Below are 6000 nucleotides of genomic sequence, written 5' to 3' on the forward strand. Positions count from 1 at the left end.
GGAGAGACGCTCCCATCATGGTGGCCGGGAAGCAGGGAGAGAAGGGAGGAGCCGGGGACCAGAACACAGCTTAAAGAGGGAGCTCAGTGTGGCTCACGGTGCAGAGGGTGCAGTCCATGGCCGGCTGCTCCAAGGCGGGAGCGTCATGGTGGACGGTGTGGGGAGGAGAGACGCTCCCATCATGGTGGCCGGGAAGCAGGGAGAGAAGGGAGGAGCCGGGGACCAGAGCACAGCTTAAAGAGGGAGCTCAGTGTGGCTCAGGGGTGCAGAGGGTGCAGTCCATGGCCGGCTGCTCCAAGGCGGGAGCATCATGGTGGACGGTGTGGGGAGGAGAGACGCTCCCATCATGGTGGCCGGGAAGCACCATTGCTGGAGGCCAGGCCATCATTAAGAGGCCAGGTCAGTCGCTTCCCTGTTTCTCTTGCTAATTCTGTCTCTCATGAGCACCAAAGTCTTCCCTGGACGATGATGAGCTTGTGTCATTTGCTCTGTGAGCTCTGCACGGGATGACGTGTCCATTTGTTTTAGGGTTCTTGCACCTGGGACCGTCCTCGCCCCGGGGAGAGCTGAGCTGTGGTCTCACATCAGGGCGTCACGTCCCGTCTCAGCCTCGCCAAGCCGTGTCCAGCTGAGCCTTCAGCACGATTCCAGAGCGTCCCTGTCATTTCCTTGATGATGCAAACTCTATTTTCTGCTCCTGTGACCTTGGCAACTTGGAACAACACACAATGATGTTATTTTCTCCCGGGTCCAGGGACACAACCCTGGCTCGTTCATCTTCCCGACAGAAGAAAAGACAGACAGACGCTGGCCTGGACTCAAGGTCAGCGAGCGAGCCCGGGAGCGGGCCGAGGCGGACCGACCGCAGGAATTCCGCCAGCCAAGCTCCGGGGCGGGCCGGCGGCTGACGTGGAACTTGGAAGACGTTTATTAGGCCTCAAATAAAAGCGAGCTTTTGTGACAGATCTTCTAGCATCCCGGGATTAGCCGAGTCGCCTCTGGAGAGTGCAAACCATGAGCATGAAGATTTCTGGCCCTGAGCTCGCAGGACCGGGTCCTGCTGCAGAGGCGATGCAGACACACCCAGAGAGGCGTGCGTGGGACCCAAGGAGGAGCCAGCGTGTCCGCCCGGCAGCCTGCACCGCCCACGCCTGGCCCCGGGCCGAGCTCCAGGACCGGACGGGACGGGTGTGCGGTTTATGCAGCCCGAGCCAGGGGATTTTGCTGTACTCACCAGAGCCAGCGGACAGACATCTAGCTTCTCCATCATGATGCTTTTGGTAAATACTCTGCTCCTTTGGAGAGCGTCCCTGCAGGACGGATTATGTGTGGAATTTAAATCAGCCTGAGTTAATGCCCGAGGGCCTCTGCAGGTAGTTTAAAATCTCCTGAGGAGGAGACCAGATGAGGCTTTCTGACTGTCCGTGCTGAAGAAGCCGCTGGTCCTGGGGTCTCATTACGACACCCCAGAAAACCCATCCGTGAGCTGATGCTCAGAGCCGCACTCTGTGGAGTTCTGCAGCGGAGCCCGGGGAGCTGCAGGAGCTGTGCATCCTCTCCCCTCAGACCCCCGACCCACCTCTCGGGATGCTGCGTGGACCTGGATTGCAAAGTGCAAACACAGAAGAAAAAAATCTGCTCAAAACTCATGGGCGTCAGTTCTGCACTTTGCAAACATGCGAAGAGCCCCTTCCCTCCGGGCGCGAGGTCCCCTCCCGCCTGACGCCCTCTCCACTTAGGCTGAGATCTGCAAAGCCCACCAGGGAAGAACTCTCCAAGGTTTTCCCGGCCTGAATACAAAGGAAGATGATCCGTACTGCAAAACAGTGGTGCACGCCCAGGAGGCCCAGCTAGCCGGGAGGCTGAGGCAGGAGGGCGCAGCTTGGGGGACCAACCTGGGCCACTTGTGGAAAGTCTGTCTGGACGATTAAATTAAACTAGGCAGAGGAAGCATATATAGCCCAGCAGAAGAGTGCTTGCCTGGGTTCAGCCGTCCGCATGACCAAAATGGACCGTGCAAAGGGACCCCTGCCTGTATTATAAATGCAAAGTCTGCAGCCTTCATGGACTGGGAAATTCTGCATCGTGGGACCGTTTATATCACAGATTCCAGGCGCTCTATCAAAGCTAGAAACGGAATCGTCTTAACATGCGGACAGGAGCGGGACTTTGCGGCTGGACCCCGCAGCAGGGGACACAGAGCGTCCAGCAGGTGCTGGGCAGCCAGGACAGCGTCCACAAAGCCACGCGGGACACGGAGGACACGCCGCAGGACCCGCAGCGCTCGGCGCCCGCGTGAGGCTGAATCCGATTTCCATCCCGGCAGCACTGCTGAGCCTGAGGAGCCCCTCGGGCCGCACTCACGGTCAGGCCTGCGCACCGGAGGGGAAGGATGAGCGCTCCTCCCGGGACACGGGGAGACCCGGAGCACCCCGAGACCTCAGCACGGCCGGAAAGCCCAATCGGGGACGCCAACTCCAGAGGGGTGCAGAGCCAGGGACATCCTGAACATCAGGAGTGCGGAGAGAGAGACAGACAGAGAGGCTCCTCCATCTCCTCCTCCTCCATCTCCTCCTCCTCCATCTCCTCCTCCTCCATCTCCTCCTCCATCTCCTCCTCCTCCATCTCCTCCTCCTCCATCTCCTCCCTCTCCTCCTCCTCCCCTCCTCCATCTCCTCCTCCTCTCCTCCCTCCCTCCTCTCCTCCTCCTCCATCTCCTCCTCCTCCATCTCTCTCCTCCCCTCCTCCTCCTCCTCCCCTCCTCCTCCTCTCCTCCTCCTCCTCCTCCTCCCTCCTCCCTCTCCTCCATCTCCTCCTCCTCCTCCTCCTCCTTCCTCCATCTCCTCCTCCTCCTTCTCCCTCCTCCATCCTCCTCCTCCTCCATCTCCTCCTCCTCCTCCATCTCCTCCTCCTTCCCTCTCCTCCTCCTCCATCTCCTCCTCCTCACTCCTCCTCCTCCTCCATCTCCTTCCCTCCTCCATCTCCCTCCTCCTCCTTCCTCCTCCTCCATCCTCCTCCTCCATCTCCTCTCCATCTCCTCCTCCTCCATCTCCTCCTCCTCCATCTCCTCCCTCCTCCATCCTCCCCTCCATCTCCTCCTCCATCTCCTCCTCCTCCATCTCCTCCTCCTCCCTCCTCTCCATCTCCTCCTCCTCCATCTCCTCCTCCTCCCATCTCCTCCCTCCTCCATCTCCTCCTCCTCCATCCTCCTCCTCCTCCTCCTCCTCCTCCATCTCCTCCTCCTCCTGTCTCCTCCTCCATCTCCCCTCCTCCCTCCTCCTCCTCCTCTCCTCCTCCTCCATCCCTCCTCCTCCTCCATCTCCTCCTCCTCCCTTCTCCTCCCTCCTCCTCCATCTCCTCCTCCTCCTTCCCTCCTCCTCCATCCTCCTCCTCCATCTCTCCTCCTCCTCTCCTCTCCCTCCTCCTCCATCTCCTCCATCTCCCCTCTCCTCCTCCTCCTCCAGCTCCTCCTCCTCCTCCTCCTCCTCCTCCTCCTCCTCCTCCTCCATCTCCTCTCTGTCCCTCATCCCTCTCCCTCATCCTCCTCCTTCTCCTCCTCCATCTCCTCTCTCTCCTCCATCTCCTCCCTCTCCTCCAGCCTCCCGACGCCTCCTCTCCTCCTCCTCCATGTCCTCCCTCCTCCTCCATCTCCTCCTCCTCCTCCATGTCTCCTCCTCCTCCATCTCCTCCCCTCCATCTCCTCCTCCTCCATCTCCTCCCTCTCCTCCTCCTCCCTCTCCTCCTCCTCCATCTCCTCCTCCATCTCCTCCCCTCCATCTCCTCCTCCTCTCCCTCTTCCATCTCCTCCTCCACCATCTCCTCCTTCCATCTCCTCCTCCATCTCTCCTCCTCCATCTCCTCCTCCATCTCCTCCTCCATCTCCTCCTCCTCCCCCCATCTCCTCCTCCTCTCCTCTTCCATCTCCTCCTCCCCCATCTCCTCCTCCCCATCTCCTCCTCCATCTCCTCCTCCTCCATCTCCTCCTCCACTCCTCCTCCATCTCCTCCTCCTCCATCTCCTCCTCCATCTCCTCCTCCTCCATCTCCTCCTCCTCCATCTCCTCCTCCATCTCCTCCTCCATCTCCTCCTCCTCCATCTCCTCCTCCTCCATCTCCTCCTCCTCCCTCCTCCTCCTCACCTCTCCTCCTCCATCTCCTCCTCCTCCATCTCCTCCTCCTCCTCCCTCTCTCCTCCTCCATCTCCTCCTCCTCCACCTCCTCCTCCATCTCCTCCTCCTCCATCTCCCTCCTCCTCCATCTCCTCCTCCATCTCCTCCTCCTCCTTCCTCTCCCCTCCATCTCCTCCTCCTCCATCTCCTCCTCCTCCATCTCCTCCTCCTCCTCCATCTCCTCCTCCTCCCCCTCCTCCTCCTCCATCTCCTCCTCCTCCATCTCCTCCTCCACCTCCTCCTCCTCCATCTCCTCCTCCTCCATCTCCTCCTCCTCCATCTCCTCCTCCATCTCCTCCTCCTCCATCTCCTCCTCCATCTCCTCCTCCTCCATCTCCTCCTCCTCCATCTCCTCCTCCTCCATCTCCTCCTCCTCCATCTCCTCCTCCATCTCCTCCTCCTCCATCTCCTCCTCCTCCATCTCCTCCTCCTCCATCTCCTCCTCCTCCTCCATCTCCTCCTCCACCTCCTCCTCCTCCATCTCCTCCTCCTCCATCTCCTCCTCCTCCATCTCCTCCTCCTCCTCCATCTCCTCCTCCTCCATCTCCTCCTCCTCCATCTCCTCCTCCTCCACCTCCTCCTCCTCCATCTCCTCCTCCTCCATCTCCTCCATCTCCTCCTCCTCCTCCATCTCCTCCTCCTCCATCTCCTCCTCCTCCACCTCCTCCTCCTCCATCTCCTCCTCCTCCATCTCCTCCATCTCCTCCTCCTCCTCCTCCTCCATCTCCTCCTCCTCCATCTCCTCCTCCATCTCCTCCTCCATCTCCTCCTCCTCCATCTCCCCCTCCTCCATCTCCTCCTCCTCCATCTCCTCCTCCATCTCCTCCTCCTCCATCTCCTCCTCCTCCATCTCCTCCTCCATCTCCTCCTCCTCCATCTCCTCCTCCTCCATCTCCTCCTCCGTCTCCTCCTCCTCCATCTCCTGGGCCCGTGAGGTCTCCCCTCAAAGCCATTGTGTTCTTCAGGACTTTATTTTACCCTGTTGGATTCATCATGCTGGTTTCAAACTAACTCACCCTAAACTAAGGCAAAACAGATAAAATACTACATTTCCCGTTCTCTGTCCACCTACCTATTTTTGCTAACATCGGGAATGTGGCCCAGGCCCTCAGCATGCTGGCGCGGGTCCCGCTGAGCCGCACACACACTGGCCCTGGAGCTGTTATAAATGCAATTATTTTCCTCACGGCGCACGGTAGTTCCACAGCTGAATTCAGCGCCTGCCGCCGTTCCCGGTTTCTGCCTAGGCCGGGCAGGTGTCTTGTTTGATCCCACTCATGCTGCAGCTTCTAATCACATGCAAAATATTTTATTTTAAACAAAAAGAGGAATAAAATCTGGGGGGATCAGCTCTGTGTGGGTGAGTGTGGGTTTTTGTGCGTGGGGTACCTGAGTGCATGTGTGTGTGTGCACATGCGTGCGTCCTCTGTTTGATTTGCAAACAGCCCCAGACTTGAGCATGCCGTCATTTCCCGAGCCAGCCGTACCTTGCAGACTGCAGGCCACGTGGTCAGGGGATGAGATATAAATACACATCCACGCTTTGGACCGATTCCTGGGCAGGCCGCGCTGACGATCCCTGTCCAAGTCCCGGTCAGGTCTGCAGATGTTCAGAAAAATTTGCTCAGAGAAAGGAAGTGAAGCAGACATGTGAATCTTTGCTCTACTGGGGGGCGGTCGGTGACACACGGTCTGAAATCTTAAGAAGCTTTCTTACCCCAAGGGATTCCGTGGCTGACAGAGCCTTCACTCTCATACCAGGGATTCTTGATAGTAAGCTGACTAACAAAAGTGCTGTGGTCACGGTTAATCGGCCGCCTGATCACAGGTTC

General features: G+C 59.1%; 1 pseudogene; it reads left to right on the forward strand.

Annotated features, from left to right (window-relative positions):
* The first annotated feature begins 2149 nt into the window (after positions 1–2149).
* On the forward strand, positions 2150–5507 carry LOC134474525 (basic proline-rich protein-like; annotated as a pseudogene).
* Positions 5508–6000: the final 493 nt, after the last annotated feature.

The sequence above is a fragment of the Cavia porcellus genome, unplaced genomic scaffold, assembly GCF_034190915.1.
Source record: "Cavia porcellus strain 051 isolate PalLab524CR breed Dunkin Hartley unplaced genomic scaffold, mCavPor4.1 scaffold_33, whole genome shotgun sequence".
Lineage (NCBI taxonomy): Eukaryota > Metazoa > Chordata > Mammalia > Rodentia > Caviidae > Cavia > Cavia porcellus.